The sequence below is a fragment of the Frieseomelitta varia genome, unplaced genomic scaffold (genome assembly GCF_011392965.1).
Source record: "Frieseomelitta varia isolate USP_RPSP 00005682 unplaced genomic scaffold, Fvar_1.2 scaffold_685, whole genome shotgun sequence".
NCBI classification, from domain to species: domain Eukaryota; kingdom Metazoa; phylum Arthropoda; class Insecta; order Hymenoptera; family Apidae; genus Frieseomelitta; species Frieseomelitta varia.
In genome coordinates this window covers 59,518-83,260 of record NW_025110462.1, presented here as the reverse complement: position 1 = coordinate 83,260, position 23,743 = coordinate 59,518, and the positions used below count along the sequence as shown (strand labels likewise).

At 33.2% G+C, this 23,743-nt stretch overlaps 1 long non-coding RNA gene across 1 annotated transcript; it reads right to left on the bottom strand.

The window, feature by feature from the left end:
* Nucleotides 1-226: 226 nt before the first annotated feature.
* LOC122535235 lies at nucleotides 227-23,086 on the bottom strand. Its single transcript, XR_006308118.1, has 4 exons — nucleotides 23,076-23,086; nucleotides 4,784-4,789; nucleotides 1,030-1,040; nucleotides 227-338 (listed from the first exon to the last, which is right to left on the bottom strand). It is a non-coding gene; the product is annotated as an uncharacterized LOC122535235 (long non-coding RNA).
* Between the last annotated feature and the right edge of the window lie 657 nt (nucleotides 23,087-23,743).

The window sequence follows — 23,743 nt, the reverse complement described above, 5'->3', positions numbered from 1 at the left end:
TGATTTCTGCGGCTGAGGTTTTCAAATCCTACTTTACTGCGGTGCGGATACCGAGTAGAATGATAGGTAACATCTCTTTCCGTTTCGTGGCATTTAATTGCTGCTTTAAGTTGACGATGAAATCTTTCCGCCATACCGTTCGTTTGCGGATGATACGTGGTCGTTCTTAAACGTGAGGCCCCAATTAATCGTGTTAACTTGTTAAAGAGTTGCGATTTGAATTGGTGGCCTTGATCTGTCGTGACTCGGAGAGATACTCCGTAACGTGTGATCCATGTCCATAAAAATGTTGCTGCGATGGTTTCCGCATCGATTTCTTTAATTGGGACTGCCTCGGCCTAACGCGAATAGCGTTCAACGCAGGTCAGACAATACCTGTACCCCTTTGAGACCGATAAGGATCGGTCCATGTGGACATGGTCGACCCTCGCTGCTTCGCCGAATTTTCCCAACGGTGTCGTTCCACGTCTCGTTATTTTCGCAAGCTAACATGGAACGAAATGCTTCGCCCATTAACGACAATCTTTATTTATTGCTAGCCATTCGTACCGGTGAGTAATTAATATCTGCATTGCACGTACTCCTGGATGGGAGAAACCGTGCAACGAGTTAAAGATTTGGTGACGTAAGTTCTCCGGGACTTATGGCCTTACAGAATCGTCATTTGTATCACAATATAGGTGTACATTTCGGGGAAATGGACCTTTCTGAGTCGCAGTGCGCATGACTGAGATTTTAGGAGCTCTTTCAGCTCCTGATCCTGCTTTTGTGCCTTTGCTAGCGCGAAGTGATCGGGTAGACACGATACTGCTTCCACCTGTGACAAAGCGCCCGCTACTTTGTTTTCAGCCTCTTGTATGTATCGGATATTCGTAATATACTGGCTGATGAAGTCTAAGTAGCCAAACTGTCGCGGTGAGCATTTTTCTGAATTCTGCTGAAGTGTGAATGTGAGGAGTTTGTGGTCAGTGTGTAATATAAAATTTCGTCCTTTTTATGAAGTGGCGGAAATGTTTAATGGCACAATACGCAACTAGTAGCTCTCGGTCATTCGCACTGTATTTTTGTTGCGCGGCGGAAAGGGTCTTCGTGTAAAAGGCGAAGCCTCTCAGGGGCTGCAGGTGGATTATTCCTCCTACAGTACGGGATTGACCCGAAGTACCCGAGCTTTCTTCATACTGTAAGCCTGTTAATGGGCTGGTCCGCGAGGATGATAACCTCTATAAAATATCCTTAACCGAAAGCTGGGAACCGCGCCAAGTAGGCACTTCTCTCTCAGTTGCACTGGGAAGTGGGCTGGTGGGTGCATCAATCCTTAGTGGCCAACCTCCGGACACCTGGCGAAGTCCGGTTGTATTTTGCCTTGCCCAGGTAATGGGGGCTCTGCCTGGGTCGACCTTCTTTCCCGCCACACTCGTGGGACCAATTATGGAAACCAACGTAAAAACAATCAAAAAACCTAAGACGGAACAAAGAGCGAATGAAAGTGGAGGAGATTGCTACGGCAATGGAAAATGAGCCGAGGGTGATATTAACACCCATCAAAGAGCGAAGCGGGGCTAGCTCGTCCCGCTCGCCTACACCTGGCGAATCGCAGACCAACAAATCTAATGCGAGTAACGAAAAGAGCAAGAGATTGGATGGAGCAGTCGCGAAAGGAAATGGCGCTAACAACGTTGCCTCCTTAGAGGCAGTAACGGAGTGCCGAAGGGAGCTGGAAAAATTTTTATTTGAAGAGTCAAATAAAATTAATAGGCCAGCCAAGTTCATTTTGGAGAAGTGGGCGTCTATGGAAGCTCGCCTCCAGAGTGTCTTGGTGGAAAATAAAGTACTAAAAGAGACTATTAAGAACGCTGGCAAACCACAGCCTGTGGTTTCCACGTATGCACAAGCGGCAGCCATGAGCCTACATGGAATGCGCGCCTCTGGGCCCGGAACAACGGAGCCCAGAAGCAAGAATTATGTACCAAAGGAAAAATATGAAGTTGTCCTTATTAAACCAAAAAAGGAGGACAAAAGGAATAATGAGGAAATAAAAGCTGACGTCTTGTAAGGACTGGACAAGGTTTGAAACAACCTAAAGGTCCGAAACGTCAGGCAACTGAGGAAGCAAGGCCTTGTGGTGGAAGTCATGGGACAGGATGACGTTGAAGCCATAAAGTCTTGTGACCTGGACAAGCTTGGGTTCATCGTAGAGCAGCCTAAGAAGATCGCTCCATCGATTATTGTCTACAATGTGGAAAAAGACTACAAAGCGGAGGAGCTGAAGGAGGATCTTGTTAAAAAGAATCTCGACTTCGGCTCTGACTCCGATATTGGGGAGATAAAGAGCGACTACTAAAATTTACTCACAGCTTCAGAACGAAGGATGAAAGGCGGGTAAACTGGAGTCCAGCTACCCGTCAAGCATTACGAAACGCTCTTGGATAAAGGAAGAGCCTTCTTTATGTGGCGATCCTACGGGATCAAGGAATATGAAAATGTAACAAGGTGTTACAAGTGCCACGGCTACGGGCACATGGCGAAAGCCTGTAGTGCCCAAGGTCAGCTTTGTAACCGATGTGGCAGTAAAGAACATCTGCAGAAGGACTGCCCAAAGAAGAACGAGCTCGAATGCATAAATTGCATAAGGGCCAAACGTAAAGAGGTGAAGCACGAGGTGCACAACAGGGAGTACCCTGAGTTCAAGCGACATGTGGAGATCTATAAGAGTCGCATTAAATGGCTATCCGAATAGGACAGATAAATGCACAGCGATCCGCAGCAGCAGCCGCGAATTTGGAAGTTATAGCAAAAGAAAAGGGCCTGGACATTTTATGTCTGCAGGAACCCTTTTGCCATAAAGGAAAAGTTAGGGGATACAGCTCCCCAAACTTGGTAGAAATCGAACCACTGAACTCCGAAAAGCCGTGGGTAGCTGCTGTGGTAAATCGAGAGAGGGTAGAAGCTCTGCTTAACGTCGGAGATGAGGATGAGCACGTTATGTGCTTCAGAGTCATAGCTGGCGACCTCGAGTTCGTAGTTATTAATGTGTACTATCAGTACTCAATGCCCGTAGAAAGTTTTCTTTATCAAATAGAGCGTCTGATCAACGGCTTTCCAAGAGAGAATGTGCTCCTAACTCTAGATGCAAATGCGAAGTCAGTGTTGTGGCACGCTGACGTAACAGACGAGAAAGGAGCTCTCTTTGAGGATCTCATTATGAAACACAACCTTACCGTCTTGAATCAGCCAGACAATGTGCCCACATTTGTAAACGCTAACGGTCAATCGAATATAGATATCACGCTGGCCACCGCAAGTTTGGCAAAACTTGTTAAAGCCTGGAAGGTGGACAGCTCATGCACAACAAGTGATTACAACTTGATCATCACTGAACTGCAGTGGGGTGATACAGGAAACCGTATCTGGAACACGGAATTGGGCTACAACTTGCGAAAAGAGAACTGCAACGGTTCAGGGACCAAGTTGAGCAAAATTTCGATGAAAACGCTGTCAAAATTATTAAAACTCTCCCTGTTGATAAGGCGGTTAGAGAGTTTAACAATAGACTAAAAAAGTGTTGCCAAAAATCAATACCGAGAAAGAGGCTTGCAAACAGGACGATACCGTGGTGGAATGAGTAGTTGACCACGATGAGAAAAAATGTCACATTGGCAAAAAAGCAGCTACTACGGGCAAGACGTCTACAACTTTTTGAGTTGATTGACAAGTACGCAGAAACCTACAGGGAGCTCAGGAACAGCTATGTCTCAAGGATTAAGAAATGCAAAAAAGAGACGTGGCAGAACTTCGTAAACGAGGAAGGAAACAACGAGGAAGGACCCATGGAGTATACAAAATTGTACGAAAAAAGTTTCACAAACCATCCTTCTGGACAGTTGAAATTACCCGATGGGAGTAGGACTAAAAGCATTGGCGCCACCGTCGAGACTCTTCTTGACAAATGTGTGCTAGCAGCAGATGCAGGTGAGGAAGGCACGATTGCAAATCAAAAACTGAGAAACTATAAGAACGCAAATATGAAGAACACAATAACATACGAGGAAATAGACATGATTATAAATAAAGTTAAAAACAACAAAGCTCCTGGGCCTGACAATTTCAAAATCGAAATTGTCAAGGAACTATGGAGAGCGAAACCAGTACCAATTCTATACATGTTTAATAATTGCTTTGAGCAAAAGTGCTTTCCTAAGCCATGGAAGGAATCGAGGCTGAAGGTGGTGCCAAAGGACGAAGGAATAGAGGGACAGGACTCTTTTGAGCTCGTATAGGCCGATTGCACTTCTGTCCGTAGTCGGAAAAATATTTGTTGAAAAAATAATTGTTGAAAGGCTGCAAAGTACATACAAAGAGCAAGGGCTTGAAAGCCTGAACCAATTCGGGTTCAGGAAAGGAAAAGGCGTTGATGATGCATTTATAGAACTCAGAGGAGCTGTAAGAAACAGCGACGAGAAATACATTATCGTGTTTTTTGTCGACATAGAGGGTGCCGTTGACAACCTCTGGTGGCCCGCTGTCTTGGAGAGACTAGTGGAGGCCAAATGCAGCTCGCGCATCATCAACGTCGTGAAGAATTACTTCAAACACCGAAAGGTGACGATAGAGTGTATGTCAAAGACGTATAGTAGAACTAAGTCCATCCAACGACAACACCATTAAAACACTTGGCATTTTCTGGGAATCCTTGCATGACCGTATCACATATTCCGTTCAACACGCAACAAACCACAGACCAATAACAGAACACACCATTCTCGCCGAAGTCGCAAAAGTTTACGATCCGCTTGGATTGCTAAGCCCCGTGGTCGTCACCGCAAAAATTTTGGTACAAAAACCATGGACGTTAAAACTACACTGGGACGTACCTATCGACATTCATACTTACTGGACAACATATTGCAGGCAATTGGAAGTCCTCAACAATCTCTCTTTTCTTCGCAAGGCAATTCTGGACGACGCTGACAACATACAACTGCATGGCTTTTGCGATGCCAGCGAAAGGCATACGGCGCATGCATATATGTCAGGTTATATTCACCGAGTCACGGAACACAATGCACCTTGTTCTGTGCAAAATGATAAGTGGCTCCGCTGAAGGTCGTATATCTTCCTCGTTTGAAACTATGCGGAGCCCTTCTCCTAGCAAAACTGTACGAATCGATAACCCAAGGTATACAAATCAAAATCGAGAAGACAATTTTTTGGACCGACTCCACCACAGTACTCCACTGGATACACACACAGCCGTCATCATTGAAAAACATCGTGGCGAACCGCACGGCAGTGATCAGAGGAAGGACTTCAGCTGAGCAATGGAGACACGTCCCAACGAAGGACAATCCTGCTGATGCGATATCAAGAGGATTACTACCAACAGAATTCACAAACCAAAAGATTTGGCGACTAGGACCCTCGTGGTTAACACAAGACGAATCCAACTGGCCACAACTCGAATTTAAACTGCCCAACACCATTCCGGACAGCCGTAGCAACTTTGTTTTGAAAATCAAAACCCTTCCCAACCAATTGCTGTCACGATACTCCAATTTTGAAAAACTGACAAGAGTAATAGCATACTGCTTTCGATTCAAATCACTACAACGAAAGGGTCCGCTACTATTAGTCGAATTGGAAAGAGCCACGAAGACCATCATAAAATGGTTACAGGCGGAAGCGTTCCAACGAGAGTTATCAGACCTGCGTCAAAACCACAAGTCCATAACAAAAGCAAGCTGCTCACACTAAATCCATTCTTTGATGATGATGGAATCATTCGAGTTGGAGGAAGACGCATCCATGCCAACCAATCGTACAACGCCACTCATCCAATAGTACTTCCAAAGTCCCACCATGTCGTTTCATTAATTATCCAATCGTACCACAAATCTTCATGCAGAGGCACAAACTACGCTTTATTCAATCAGACAAAAATACTGGATACTCGACGGACGGAACCAAGTCAGGAAAATAATCAGAAGCTGCGTGAAATGTTTCAGAGCAGCTCTGCCATCCACAACCTATCAAATGGGAGATCTAGCGGTAGTCAGAGTATCTGAAGCACCACCCTTCACAAACGTCGGCATCGATTACTGTGGGCCATTCTTTGTTAAGGAAAGAAAGGTACGCAATCGGAGCGTCAAGGTATATGGCGATGTTCGTCTGCTTGGCTGTGAAGGCGATACATCTCGAACTCACCAGCGATCTGACTACCGAAGCTTTTGGCCAGTTTGAAACGGTTCATCGCTCGACGAGGAAAATGTAAGACAATTTATTCCGATAATGGCACCAACTTTGTTTACTATATATTAAAAAAAGCGATGATAAATCCGAAAAACATGGATAGAATATTTAGCTATAGTAGAATGATTTCGGTTACTTATCAGACTCGTATTTTGATATTGAAAATTTAACAACACTGTAATGGATTTTAAAACTCATGTTTCTGGCGTATTCACTACTGTGGGGAATAATTTTACACGGTAATTCCCGTTAATATGACAACGTATATTTTATTGTTAAACTGAAAACTGGCTCGGACGTGCGATCTCGGTGACGTTCTGCAGAAGGAGTGCCGTCTGGCTTCGTGCTCTAGTTTGGGTACCCTCTTCTGCCCAACCCCTCGTCCGGATACCCTAGCTCGGTTTATATGCATCGGTTGTAAACATAAGATATCGGAATCGGCCCATTGTCCTTAATCTCGAGTGGCCTCTTCTACGAAATAGGCGAGGATGTCTTCCCACGCTTAGGAACGGATGGCCTGGTTAAGGTTCGCTCACACTACTTGATTAACTTCGATCGTTTAATTTTATGTAGTTCCCCAACTAACTGTTATTTAAGTGTAGAGTACGCTAAAAAATCACTAAATTTTTATTTCATCATATACATACCTCGCCTGTGACATTCTCGATATCAGAAATGCGTCTTAACACGTCTGTCAAAGCCTTTAGCCACTTGCTTAAGGTCTTTTAACCGTTTGTCTTATATCGGAAGCTCCAGAACCAGAAAAATATATAAGTAGACCGGATGTGACGTTACTCAAAGACTTGCTTCAACGATTCTTACGAGAATCTTCCACGAAATCATTGACATCTTCTTATGCTACAAGCCCAGAATCATAAAAATGTGTAAAAATATTTTAAAATATTTATAAATAAATTGGATGTAACTTCGAACAACGCCTTTTCACGGCCTCAACAACCGCTCACCGGAAAAACAATTCACGAAATCGTTGGCTCCTTACAGTATAAGACTTATACTACACTTATACTATAAATAGGACTTCCTTATGTTATAAGTTCCAGCTTAACGTATACCCGCTTAACGTATCTACCGTTATGTTAATGAAAATTTGAAAATGCATAAAAATCCGCAATTTACTTATCATACTACTGCATCAGAATGTGCTATCGTAACATACATATTTCATGAGACAAACATGAGACGTCTCGTGATATCGGAAACAATAGTTTAATCCAGCGATATTTTCTAGAAATAATAACTAAACTAATAATATTGAAACTAGAAACAATGAACTAACCAAAAATTAAAAATTAATTGGAAATTTTTTAAAACCAGATCGCGCACAGATCTCTATGCATGAATACGGTAGTGAGCATATAATCTTAATTGTAATTTCAGTCCTATTGTATCCATTTTCTATATGATTTATTATTACTTTTTGTATTCATTTTCTGATATTTTATGTACGTTTAAAATATTTTCGGTGGTTAGGAAAAAAGTTAAAGGGTTAAATTACTAATCATATGTTACCGCCATTTCAGCGAGTATCTTATGATTTATAATTTAGATTCAGATTTAGATTTAGATAAAAAGGTAATTCTCGTATCGAGATTTGATTGCGTCTAAATGCACGTCATCCACACTCAAAATTAAAGATATTTATTATTTTTTCTATTTGTTATCGGAGGAATATATTTTGCAATAATAAATGATTTTATAATATCATAAGATTCCACTTTTGCGAAAGAAATAATGTTAATTATTTCAATGTGATAACGACCCTAAACATTTTTCTGTAAATTAGTAAAAATTCTAAATTCCTCAGAAAATAAAATGTTAATATCGCCAAGTCAACTTCCCTATTTCAATTTAATTCTTTTTCAAATAAAACGGAATTATCATGAAATAAAATAAAACGGAAAAAATCATAAAAGTATGGACTGAAATACCAAACGAAAATTATATCCAATTAATTGAATCAGTGCTTTATTGATACGACGCAGTTAAATCTAAGGGATTCCATCATATTATTATCAAAGCGTCATAAAAACTACAAATATTTATACTTTTACAAAAAGATATACTTTTTAACTTTTATCGCAAGAGTTTTGTTTGACTTTTCATTTAAATATTAATTATAGCTTTCATAAAAATATATTTGCCATATTATAATTAATAATATTTGTATTCTCAATTGAGTTTCGGTTTAGCCGTCGTACCGTACAGACATCCGATGCAGTCTCGCATACGAGTTCCTATTTATACAGATAGTGTCAGTGTTAGTGAAAACAAATGCCAAGCCTCTATCTGAACACAAAGATCGTACCACAGGAATGAATACACCGACAAACCAATCCTAACCTACGGGGACCTCTGAGTACAGGAGTTCCCAATTTGGTAACCAGACGGAAACAAACAACTCCATAAAATCATACTCTTACGCAGCACAATTTGACGCATTAAATACAAAAGACCAAGCCATCATCACCCACGCGACACAAGCCTCTACGACTACGCCCTTGCAATAGGGAAACTAATCGGTTCCAAAACAATAAGATACATCTTCAAAATCTCAAACAATCGTATTTGTGCATACCTTCATAAAAAAGAAACAGTGTCACACCAATAACTGTTCTGGCGCAGAACAGAACCCTCCGAGGCGTCAGTCAGGTCAATTCCTACAAAGCCTCGGCCCTGCCGAGAATTGCCAGATGTGCTAACATACCTCTCATCTAAGGACACTTTCTTTGGCCTTGAAGAGAGAGACAGTATGTGGAAAGGCTCGGTAGGGNCATAAACAAAGCCTTGTCTAGGAAACAAGGCGCCTTGGCCGGCTCCAGAAAGTCGCCTACCAATTCTAAAGGCGACGTAGATTCACAGCGAACAGACGATTCAAGGCAGTCACACGTAGACCACTCGACGAGACACAAGCAGTCCGTCCAAGGACTGACTCCGCATCAGTTATACATTCACTTTCATTTACACCAAATCAGTCAGAGTGATTCCGCGTCGGCCACTCATTCACTCACTCAATTCAGTCACATTGTATTAATTGAGAAATAATGAGTATTTATTCCACATAACGTCTCATTCATTCCATAAAACATCTCTCTGGAGGCTGTAAAAGGCACGACGAGAGAGCGACGAGCGAAGCGGGCAGCAACCAACGTTCACCGTCGAGCTTGCCGTAACAATAACCAATCTGTATAAAACAATAATCGTCAACAACAAAACGTCAAATTTAAGACCAATGACTCCGGCCCAAAGAGTAATACTATCAAAAGTCTCCGCGGTCGTATCTAACTCAGAATTTGAAAAAAATTTTTCAAAAGAAACATCAAGCTATGCTCCAGAATAACAAGCATGAAAGCAGGAATGACTGACTCTGAATACGCCCACATTCTTAGTTTCAGAAAACAGGGATACATACGTAGATCCCGATTTCATTCAAAAAATCCCATCCACCTTCTTAATTTTCGAGGACACTTCTTACCGTAGTTTCATCTCCATCGACAGCCTTCTCTGCAAAATAAACAAGAAGTCCACTTAGCGAAAGAAAGCCCGCTCTTGCTCAAAATTCAAACACAATAACCGATTCGACAAATCCAAACACAAATTTAACGATTTCTACATCAACGCAATCCTTCAAACTGCCGGCAAAGAAGATATCCATCACTACCGAGACTAACATCGATAAGCTCAAACAAACAATTGATAAATTACCTACAGAACAATTAAATTCTTCGAGTTCCAAAAGATCACTGTCACAAACATTAGCCCACAACAAACTCTACTACGTTAGCCGACAAACGACATAAATTTCATGCCTCTACCAACCAACTTAATATAAAAAAAAAAAATTGTACCAATCAAGTTAAAGCCACCAGGCTCCCATTCTCCAGTTTTCGACTTCGCCAAACTAGAGGAAATGCTGGCCCCAGCAAAAGAAATAATAAATAAAAAAAAATCTTATGCACTCTCTGCTAAACAATTCTCAGCTCAAAAGCTTCCTCCAAAACACCTTCGGATTAGCTCACCCATTGGAAATCGCAAGAAACTACACCGATAACACCACCCTTGTACAAACACTCGAAGAAATCTGCCTTCATTCAAACAAGAGAAACATAAAAAACCGAATGCATCGACTCTGTAAAAAGCTCACTAAGCCGACCGATACATTTGAAAGGGAATCAGTCAGCTGTTCATCCAAATCTGACATCGAATTCTCATAAGAGATAAACCGCAGCATCCAAATCTGACATCGAATTCTCATAAGAGATAAACCGCAAATTCCAAATCCAAAACTCACTCAAATTCAACAATGGAACATAAACGGTTGCTATATTCACTATGAACAACTCCAAATTCTCGTAAATAAATTCAGCTCTGACATTATCTGCTTTTAAGAAACGAACTTCAAAAAGAATCACCAGCCTACACTAAAACATTTCAATACCTACGTCAAAAACCGGGCAAATGAAAACCACGCCAGCGGTGGAGTGGCCATTGTAATTTTGGACAAATATGACTCCATCGAAATCCCATTAAATTCAAACTTAGAAACCGTCGCAGTATCGCAATATTCATTTTATTCTCCAAAAAATCCACATCAGCAATGTCTACATTCCAAATAGTTTCCTTCTTGATTTGCAAGACCTTGAAAAATTAATACCCCAACTTCCAGTTCCACTGATCCTGGATCAATCTCCCCGGAGATTATAATAGCCACCACGCTCTCTGGGGATCGATCAGAACAGACACTAGTGTAGTAAAACAATTGAAAACAACCAGGATTTAATCTTGCTAAACACATTCCAAATAACCCTTTCTACAACAACTCCAACGCACTTCAGCACTAGGAATGGTAAAACAAATACAATAGATCTAACCTTTCTCAGTCCACAGCTAGTTCAACATATAGAATGGGAGACTTTAAAAGATCTATATGGTAATGACCACTTCCTCATAAAAATCACTTATGGAGACAATATCAAACACAGCTCAAACTTACCACCGACCAAATCGAATATAAAACAAACTGGTCAGTATATCAAGAAAACATAACGCTTCAACTTCGCCTCAAAACATAACGCCTCAACCGAGAAAGAAACAGGACCTGAACTTGACCCAGCCCAGATTAACAAAACAATAAACAATTTCCAACAAAGCCATCAATAAAAGCCCAATTATTTGCGGACGACATTACAATTACATGCAGCGGGAAAAGTGTACACTCCATAAACGAACATTTACAAACAGCCATATCTACAGAATTTGTCAAAAACAACTGGCTTAGAATTTTCTCCCCAAAAGACCCAAGTCGTTCTATTCACCAGGAGAAACAAATTCAAACCCACCTAAACTACATCTGAGTGATTTTGAAATAAAATTCACAGACACCATCAAAATATTGGGTCTTATTTTTGAAAAACTATCTTGAGCGCCATATCTAAAATCCTTAAAAGAGTTCTGCACAAAAAGATTCAACATCATAAAAATTATTTCCAATAACAACTGAGCAGCCGATAATAACTCTTTTAGAAACAGAGTGTTAATTAGATCTAAACTTCTAGATTACAGTTCTACCGTTTATAACTCAACCAAAAACTATACCAAAATCATAATAGAACCAATCTTCCATTCAGCTCTAAGACTAACCACACGTGCATATCGTACGTGCTCTATAAACAACTTATTATACTTCGAACTAAAGAAATGGCCCTTGAAATCAGAAGAAAGTTTCTAACCCTCAAATACGTAATAAAAATCTCATCCATTTCAAATAACCCTTTCTACAACAATATCTTCTCCAATAGATATAAAGCACTCTACAGCAATGAACCCAAACTTCCTTCCCCTTTTCATATCCTTACCAAATTCTCTAAACCACCACATTCAGATTCACCCCACTGTCGAATGTAAACCACCACAAATCCCTTCATGGACAATAGAAGCATTCCTAATAAACACCAGTCTTGCCGAACTCTCCAAAAAAATCCTTAATCCAACTGACCACAGGGCCCGATTCCTAGAATTAAACAACTACGCCCACCGTAGCAAGATTTACACTGACAGGTCAAAAACTGGAGCTGGATACGCCATCATTACAGAAAAGGCTAAAAAAAAGCCGTACAATATGAGCACTCAAACAACAAAGCCCAGGTCGTTATATACATTGATTCCATGAGCGTTATAAAATCCTTAATGAAATCATATTACTAAGATAATCAATTAATAATCACCTTTCAAGATCCAAACCACAACCAACCTAACGCAGAAGCTATAGCCATCTGGATTTCAACTCATCAAGGAATAGAAGGAAATAAAAAGGCAGACACAGCAGTAGAAGAAGTCACAGTTTCCTCACCTACTGACAAACGCAATCACCTTTCAATCCTCTTTAAAGACCGAATAATCCATCGCAAAAGAGTAATAAAAAATGAATGGAACAAAACATGAGTTTCAAACAAAACATGAGAGACTTTCAACAACAAGTACCAAACATTAGCAATAGGAAAGAAGGAATAAATATCACACATCTAAGAACTGGTCATACCAAGCTGACACACGAACACAAAATTAAAAGAACTACATCATCCATCTGCAGCCATTGCAATAACCACGTTAACAGTCAGCCACATTCTGCATGCATGCCATACCACAGAAGCCCAAAGACAGAGATACGGAATTAATTCAAACACAAACTTGACCTTACAAAATGACGTATAGAGAGTTTTAAAATATTTTAGAAACACAAACTACTACCCATATATCTAAAACCATCGCTGCTATTGACCTCGCTGTCGTTGCGACATAAAGCAAAAACAAAGAAGAAGAAGATAATATGAAAAATTACATTTAAAAATTATACACAAAATATAGTGCTTTTTATATCTAATACATAAAATTATTTTTTCAACCAAGATTCAATTTTTTTAATTATATTCTCAAAAATACGGATTTACAAAAAATATAATTGTCTCTATATAATATGACATTTCATACTTGTTTACATATAATATTATATTTTACATATAATATTTACATATAATATTATATTTTACATATATGAAAGAGAAAGATGAAATATGCTTACTAAAAAATTATCTTTTGCTTTTCAATGTCACGCTTAATTAAGTACAATTACTTGTTACTAGGATATAAAAACAATATTTTTTAGCGGATTAATTAATTTTATAAACTTATTTATTAAATTGAAGGCATTCTATTTCTATTCCATCTATTTTAATTTAAATATGTTTCATATAGTTATACAATTAATTTTAAAATAAATAAAGAATTCTAATAGATTAAATATGATTTAATCTAATCTAATAAAAATCTAAGAACTTTCGTTAATCCCAGATACGAAAGTATTTAAAGCTGGAATAGAGGCAGTAAGTGTTGTATGAAAAGAATATTTTCTTCAGTTTCTTTTACAAAGATTCTCGTCTGATCGAAATAATATATTTTTTACTCTACTTATTACAAATTTTAAGATTTCTTAACGATATCTATTAAAAAGGTTGCGAAGACTTAATGCATAAAACGTTTCCAAATCTTTCCTAACATTCCTTTCCGGACATAGTAGTATAAATTACAAAAATTATTAATTATCCGATAAAAAGAAAAAAATAGTTACGATTTCTGATTATAACATGCAATATGTGTGAAATCAAATATATAAATGAGACAAATAGTATAAAAATAAAATAATATTCTATGATTCTATTAGTAAATGATAACGAAAAAGAGAATTAAAGAGAGAAAGACAACTTTTACTTATAAATTTAATAAATTATCAAATAATAATATTTGATCAATTATTAAATAGAAACGTACGTTAATTAAATAAAGTTAATATTAAAGTAGGTGTGAAAAATAAGTTAATATTAAAAAGGTATGAACAGTAAAAGTGTAACGATGAAAATAATTGTCTGAATATCTTAATCGATAAACTGAGCAGGTACATTTTAATCACCATTTTCGATAATAAAATAACTTTCCATGCAACAACTCGCATCATGAACTTAGTGAAATGGAGACTCAAGCACATATAGGATTTGTTTGGTTTCCTTTGCCTCCTATGTACATTTTACGAGCATTAATATAAAATATTTTGAAATTTTATTAATATAGAAACACAAGATTATCGTGATTATATTGGTAAAATTTGGAATAAATTTGAAAATTCATACAGGGGCTATATATTTACGGCAATACCAGCTAGATAAGATACCAGAAAAGTGATAAGAGACAGTAATGAACAATTAACAAAATAGAATATTGGGTAATGATAAATAATATGAAATATGTAATTCTTTATCAAAGTCATATAAGTTAACATGATCATACAGTTACCAGTAATTTTGTAATATAATTACAGCGATTGGTACAAATATAAAATGAACATGAATTTTCCAATTGCTTTAATATTTAACATGTCTTATAACTATACGAAAGAAACAGTATGTTATATAACACACATAATGCATACATAAAATATATTCAAATACATTTATGAAGCACTGTATTTATTTTTAACCAATATCGACTGAATTGGAAAAACTTTTTAAAATAATGCACACCACTTTTTCTAAATCATAAACCTATCTGGCGCAAAAATAAAAGATGTTGAATCTAATCTTTATTCTGTTTAATTTTTCTTCTTGTGGTGCTTGCCGTGTAAAACTGATATTTCTCTATTATATTTCAATATTGCAGAATTTATTTATGATATAGATAGACGAATTTACATCGATTATATTTAAACAGTGTGATAATTTCATATTTTACCGTTTTCATTGGCGCTGTAATCGTTATCTAATTTAAAACACAGGCGAGTTATAGAAAAAATGCATATGTTACACGTTCGAAAAGCTCTAGAACTCTTATTTTTGTTACTACTGCTGTACCGAGGTAAATTTAAATAGGTAAATTTTGCACAGCAGCACTACATGTGATAGGAATTAAAATAAAAAATATAGACAATATTGTTACTTCTACATTGAAATTTATTTCTTCAATTAAACGTGGTCAGACTTCGTCAGTAAAAAAAATATGATAACAATGATTGAATATAAGTGAAAAATTTATTATATATTCATTATTTATATTTATTTAAAAGTATCATATTCAATTCAATAAATAATTTTTGAAACAGATGTTGCATCACTGTCCGTATTTTTTGATTTTAATTCTTTCATTATCAGCGGCGTAGTGTAAACTCTGCATAAATCGATAGGATGTGTCATGAAAATAGAAATGGGATCCTAATGTAGGAGAAAATAATATATTGCATGTTAGGTCTATTGATGTACGTTGTCTGTGGTACACATCCATTGTGGCATATATCCAGTGTGGGAATACACAAATTGTTTAATTTCCTAAGACGTGTTTCATATTTCAGAAGTAGAGATATAAAATTCATAACGTTTTTAAATTTCAGTGTTACATTACATTTATATTGCTATTGCTCTCGAATAATGTTTTTGAATATGTACGTATGTTCCGCAGAAAATATCTTAACCTTTCGTCATTTTCAGTTACACGTGCTATAGTTTATAGTAAGAGTTTGTGTTTATTATTAATTAGTTTTTGATCTTTTATTAACATATGGAATGTGTATCTAGAATATGAAAACTCAATTTCTTATATTAAAAAGTCTATGAACAGAAGACGGAGAAAGTAAGTTTATTTTAATTTTTTTATTATACTTTTATTTTGTATTTTGTATAGCGTCGTATTTTTCTAAAATTATAAATAATCTTGATTTTTATATTTATCATATTTTACTTTATTTTAGTACATTTTTTTCAATTTTTACATATAAATATAAATCTTTTTTATATTTCATGTAATTAAAATGTTTGAAAGAAATTTAAAGAAGATTTTTATTTGCTATTATTTTGTGATAATAATGAATCATGATTCTATATTGTATAGTTTTAGAAATTAGTACTAAAAACTCACTAATATTATGTACTTATCAAAATAGAATAATAAAATTATGACTTAAGATATTGGAACTTTACACTTAAAAAAGGAGATGAAGCAAAATACTTAGATGTCTTAAATCAAGAGGCTATTAAACATGTAAAAATGTAAATGTTTCATGAATCATTAAGAATTTAGTAATTAATTAAATAAATGGTCTTTATCTCATAATTACAAAGTTTACTTTTATAAACATTTTTGGAAAAAAGTTGGCAAGAGTATATCCAAAAGTATTTTAGATTTAAAAATAATGAAGTAACATTATAACATTATAGATTTATAGAAAATTGATGCATAATGCTACGTTTAATTTAATTTTGTAAGATTAATATGGTTTAATGCAATTTCTTTTGTAAATATATAATTATTCCTGTATTAATTATACGTTTTCTCAAAAGATTCATAACATTCAATAATCTTCTTTAATGGTAAACATATGTACATATCTGTGTTTATAATATGTGTATTCAAATATATAAATATAAATATATACTCAAGATAATGTTTGCTTATTGATTTAGGATATAAAAAAACAATTGATTAGTTATTTTTAGTACCTTTTTCTTTCTCTAAGGAACATATAGCTTTTGTTATAAAACAACTTTTTCTTATATTTTATTTTGTTATAATAAAATAGTAAATTGATATTATTGTGATATTTTTTTGAATGTTTAGGGAAATAATCTCATTTTTTTTGAAAGAGATAGCCTCAAAATCATCAAAAATAACATTTCTTTAAAACTAAATGATTTTAATGTAAATTATACGACCTTGAAATGAAGCAATAAATTTTATGTCTTATTTCATAAGCATTTTCTATCTTATTTCATTTGTATTATTCTTATGTATTTGAATTAGTAATAATATGGTTTATGAATTATTTATTCATGTAAAGAATTTATGTATTGCATTTATAAATTTTTATATTATGCATTATATATTAAAAAATATTGTATTTATGAATTTGTATTTAAATTTATAAATTATTTATTCGTGTAAAGAATTTTTGGAAATTTGTAGATTTAATCCAATAGACATGTTATTAAATGATGAAATGTTAATTTTAAATTTTAAAACTGTACTATGATTCAAATTAATTTCAATAATTTAATATTACATTAGCATGTGTAAGGAAATATGTTCATTTATCTTTTTTTCTGTTAATGTGAACTGTCTTGGTATGTTTATTTATTAATTATTGAAATTTATATGTACATAATTATAGATACATGTAAATGTAAATTACTAATTATGAAATTTGTCAGATATATATTAATACTGACTATAGGTATAAAATTTTACAATAATCATCTTAATCATTTCAAGCAAGGATTTTTCACTTTTAAAAATGGACTTAGAATCAATTGTTTTTTTATATTTTTTAATGGGTGGATTCAGTGAAATAAACTTATGATTGACTATAGAAATGTTCAGCCAACATTAGATTATGGGTCAACTAATGTTAATTCTGCTTATGGGCACATAAATGGATATAATAATAGAGACAATAAATTTATCAGTATTAAATAAGATAATAATAGAGACAATAAATTTATCAGTATTAAATAGGATAATACTTGCAGAAATTCATAATTATTATAAAATATGGCAAAATAATTCCAGAAATAATTCAAATTCATTATATGTGCTTAAAACTTTGGTGTAAAGAAAGTATATAATAAAATAATTGAAAATTTATAGATCAAAGAGATCAAAAACCATACCTGATTGTCATTATGCATTCTGCGACCAATTTATTTATATATTTAAATTTTAGATGAATGTTTTATTGCTGCACAATGATTATAATTTTATTAATTGTAGAAATTTAGTTGGAAAATTTTTGTAAGCATTAGAAAACTAATACATAACAGCTAAAGAATAATCATTAGTGATTACAGTTATTATTTGTCATATATCAATTTAAAAAAATTTTCTTGTATCCACAACATACATATTTTTGATAATATGTCATTACACATACTTGTAACAATGAAATTTTTTATTTGTTACAAAATATATACAAGAAATGTGTAAACATGAATTTGTAACAAATAAAGTAAAATATTTTAGTAATATTTCATTAATGCCATTAATAATAATAAAATACTATCTGTATAGTACATTTGAGACTTAATGCTTCCTGTAACTTTACTACAGTAAATCTAGTTAGAATTAAAAACAGTAAATTAATATGGTTAATTTATTCCCTGTTGTATCGAAATTGTGTTGAAGAAAACTTACAATGGGAAATAATAGGAATCAGAGAAATGCGTGTTATTTCAAAATTATATTATAAGATAAAAAGTTATATGAAAATGGAGATTTTTCTATGAAATAAGTAAATAAATAATATCGAATGTATACGAGAAGGAAATATTTTTAACGTTAAGTATTAACGATATACATATATGTACGATACACACGTACATCAAATATACAATGTACTTATTAATTATTATCGTTACTGTCATCTGAAATCACTGTTAGTCTAATTCGTCTTCTTTTAACGAACTTCTCGTCACTTAGCTTTATTGTTAGCACTAGTTGTAACCATATAAACATTTGTGCTGAACAAGGCCGTCCGTGTTTATTATGAAATGGTTAACTGGAAATTAACGTTATTCGTATTATATAAGATTTTTGCACCATGTTATATCGAAACAGTATATTGAAATTATACGAAGGTTATACAGAAGTATTATGCGTACTCACTGTATTTATATTATATCATATTACATTTCTAATACTATATCTTAAATATCTTTCTAATTTTTTTAAATTTAATACATAAGTTTAATATTATTATTATATTAAATTACTATTATAATAGTAGCATATAAAAGTATTACTATTTAATAATAATATATATAGAGTGAATCATTAAGAGCTGTTATCCAAAATAATTTGTCTTTTATTATTGTGTAAGAAAATATTTTTATGTTCCATCTCCAATCAGTTAGATATTTTTGGTTTTAATTTTTCATTTATTATATTTTCTGAGATATGAAAATAACCATGAATTTCTTTTTAAGATCAATTCATTTTTATTAATCCCTTATGATTTAAGTCATGGTGTGCGTCTACAATTCACAGATTGTGTCAATCTGGATATTAACAGTGCTATATTCAATGTTACGCAAGCAGTAAAATCTGATTAATCTTTATACATATATTTTTATACATACATATATACAAAGTATCAAGAAAATTTTTCATGATTTTTAAATCTATTGTTACCAACGATATATCCAATGAGCAGAAATAATTTTTGATTTCGAAATCAATAATTCATTCGTAATATTTTATTTTAATTTGTAAAAAGATGTTTATTTTGAATTACTAATGTCTGGAAAATAATGACAAAAAATCATGTTTATTTTATCCTTTTAAGATTAATATGATTTAGTACTATTTTTTTCATAAAATCATGATAGAAATTTTGATACTTATATTGTGTTAATTATGCATTTACTCAAAATGTTTGTTTCAACTTCTTTATTAAACATATATACTCACAAATATATACTCAAGCTAATGTTTGCTTCTTGGAGTGTTTCTTTCAAGAAGTTGTGCTTCTTGATTCAGGGTTATTTATAGATTAATTGTATTTATTTCTTTCATAAACATGTTTTAAAGTTCTGCATTATATTTTGTTTTTAGTATCTGTTTCTTTTTCTCTAAGAAACATAATTCGAACTTCTGTCATGAAATAACTTTTCCTTATATTTTATTTTATTAAAATACTAATTTGACATTATTGTAACATCTGTTTAGATAAATAAATTCATTTTTTTAAGATTTTTTAAACTCATGTTTTTTTAAAAGAACATTTATTTAATTCAGATAGACTCAGAATAATTAAAGAGAGTTAGATTTCTTTAAGACTCACAGTCAGTAATGATTTTGGTGTATATACTGCATGTAAATGAAGTATTACCTTGAAACGAAGCAATATACATTCTCTATCTTATTTCATTTGTATTATTTGTGTTTAAATTTTTTTATAACAATGTAATTCATATATTTTTTGAAAGTTTGCAGATTTGATCTAGTAGATATGTTATTAAATGATAAAATGTTGATTTAAGTGTAAATCATTAGTTATTGAAATCTATAATGAAATTTGTCAGATACGTATTAATAGTGAATGTAGATGTAATATATTAATTTTATAATACTGATTTTAATATAGCAACGATTTTTGAGTGGATAATCAATTGTTTGCATATTTTTTAATAAGTAAATGTAGCGACATACATTTACAATTGACTGCATGTGATATCCTTAGAGATGAGTAATAGAGGTGAATAATAATGTAATATGTAACAATAGTATACTATGTTAGAACTTGATGCCTATGAATGATTAATTCGTTCCGTATTGTATTGAAATTGTTACAAAAAAATTAGAATAGGAATTAGGGGAATAGTTTCATATTATATCAAAATCATATTATACATATAAAATCGTATTATAAGAAAATCATGAAAATACAGATAGCTTTTCATAAAATATATAAATAAATAATATAATATGAAAGAGGAGAACACAATATGTTTAATGTATTAACGTATTATTTGATAAGTGAGGCACATTTGTTATTTGGAATCACTCTAATTCTTTTTCTTTTAATGGACGGAATGGACTCAACACTAGTTCATCATTAATAGTAATTGTAAGTGTATAGTATATGCTATTATATTAATTATAATTGTATAAACATTCGTGCTGTATTAAAGGTTGTCCATGTTCATTAAGAAATGATTATTTAGAAATTGCATCGTACGAATACCGTGTTATCTGAGATCTGGCGCACTTTTCACTTTGTTATACTGTTATTGCAATTATGCATCGTGTTATACAAAGATTTACTGTATTGTAACATTTTTAATACGATGTCCTTAGTAATTTTTTAATTTCTTGAGATCTAATAATAGATTTAATATTATTATATTAATATAGTAATATAGTGTGTGTAGTAATATTATTATATTATATAGTAATATAGTGTATGTCATTACTGTTATTTAAAATATTTCGTCGTTTATTAGTTTTAGGAGAAAAATTGAATTATATTCCATTTCCAGTTTGATAAACGACGTAAGTCGAAAAAGAGTTGGAGTATATGGGGTACAGATGTATGCATATATGTATATATACATGCAAATGTATATATACATGTATACATTTTTATGTTTTATCAGATTAAGAGGTACCTTTTCTTTTAAATATAGAAAAATGGTAACGAAGATCACATTTGAAGTTTATATATTTATAGCTAATAAATATAATTACACGAATAATGGTTGTATCCTTTCGATTTCAGTATTCTACGAATATTTTTTGAAAGAACTGTTATGTCTGATTTTTCTTGTAACATTAGAGCAACTTTCCATGCACTGGTTTTTGGATCTTTTTCTATTTCTTTTAATTTTTTGAGCCCTATGGACGTACATATATATGCTCACATATATACATCCAACGAAAGTTATTGGACTATGGGGACATACATATATGATTTCGGCGAAAGTTACTAGCATAGATTATGACACATATGTACGTTTGTTAATTTTTTCGATCTTAAACGTAGTATAATTATAGTTATTTTTAGATAAGATGAATATATGTATATTTCTTAGCAACGGCAATAAACAAAACAGATGACTGTCTGTTTCTATCAGTCTTTTTTTTCCGCAGAATCATGATTTTAGTCGTATCATACACAAATAAATTATTAACAATCCTAGTGATTCAAAAATGAATATGTCGTTGTTTAAAATGTGAGTTTTAAATTTATTATTTATTATATTTATTGAGTTGTTTTTTTATTTTCAAATTAGGGTATTTATAAATTTTACCGTTTTTTAATAAATTTTTAATGCTCAGAAATAATGTTTATTCATTATTTAATTTGATGTATAAAAGAATTACCATAAAACTTATTGTTAGTTACGCCCAGTGTATATTCAATGAAATAGTTAGTTAGTGAAAAAGTTTCCCGTCCACAGCGATCGCAAGCGCGTCGTCCACACGAAGCGCTTCGGCAGATAGTATTCCAAGGCACAAAAGATTAATATGTAGACAGGAAAAAATAATAATTGATACAGTTTTTTTGCTATTGTTACCTATATAGTATACAGTTTTTTTGCTATTGTTACCTATATAGTATAACGTAATATAATGCAATACATTTTTGTTTTGGTATTATTGTTTCTTGTACATTTATTGGAAGTAAGTAAAGTTGAAGGTTAAAACTTGTTACTGACCCAATCATTTTGTGACCGACTGTAAATAACAATTTGCGATACACGTGTCACCTTGCCATATTCTCTCATCCTGCAGTTTGCGGGTGTGTGGCATTTCCGCATATTATTCTTTTATCCTATATCTTCGACAGATTTTTTTTGCCATTCTTTTTGTTGATCCATTTCATTAGGAAATGTTCAATATCCTTATCCTATTAAATAGCCAATTTATCTTAAGTTGTTCTATTGTGCTTATCTTCGCAGTCAAATTACGAGAATAGGCAATTAAAGTCGCTTGTATCTCTAGCAAGTTTTTCCTCAGTATCTTCAAATTCCTCGCCGTCTTTGAATGCGCTAATCAAGTTCTTTTTAGTATCCATCTATATTGGTTATTTTGCCTCCGCAGTTGGTTTTAAGCATTGTAGACACTGGAAATGTATGTGGAAATTGATCTTTCGAGAATGTAATATTACTAATAAAAAACTACATCAATGTTACAATATGTGCAGGAATTATCTCGTTAGAGATTCATGCAATGTAAGTGCTGCATGTGCGGATCAATTTCCAGATCAGATTTTAATTTACAAGATCACACGGCGACACAATTATTGATATATGTAAAAGAAACAATACTGAGATTAATAAGAGAAGAGTATTAATAAGAGAGCAAACACAAACACAATTTGATACTAATTTGCAAAATTAATAACGACGAAAATTCTGATATAAACATTTCTTACAGTTCATTTGTGCCACTACAGTTTATTTATTTTATTTTGTGGTACAAATCCACTACAGTTTATTTATTTTAGTTTGTGGTACAAATCCAGTAATAAAGAAATTACATAATGCAAAATAAAATAGACGTGTTTATAAACAAAAGTAATAATGGAAGGTAAGAATTTTTCTATGAAACATTGAATGATATCAATGAGTAAACTTCAGTAATTGACAAAACCATAGAAGTAAACTAAGATTTAAATTGTCAATCTCACATAAGGATACGATTGTTTGAAAGCTATCTTATAAATTACCTATTAAAAAATGGCGGCTCAAAAAAAGACTAAAAACAAAACAGATTTTGTAGAAGAAAGAAAATTATTTTTCTAGAAAGAAGTACAGTCTTTAGTTGGGGCTTTATTTAATAATGCAGTTAATTTTTTTTTTCAAGAAGTTAGAACAAGCAGCTCTTGTTAACCGTGAAGGTAAAAGGAATATCAAATGATCGTCAATAATACCGGCTCATATGTTGT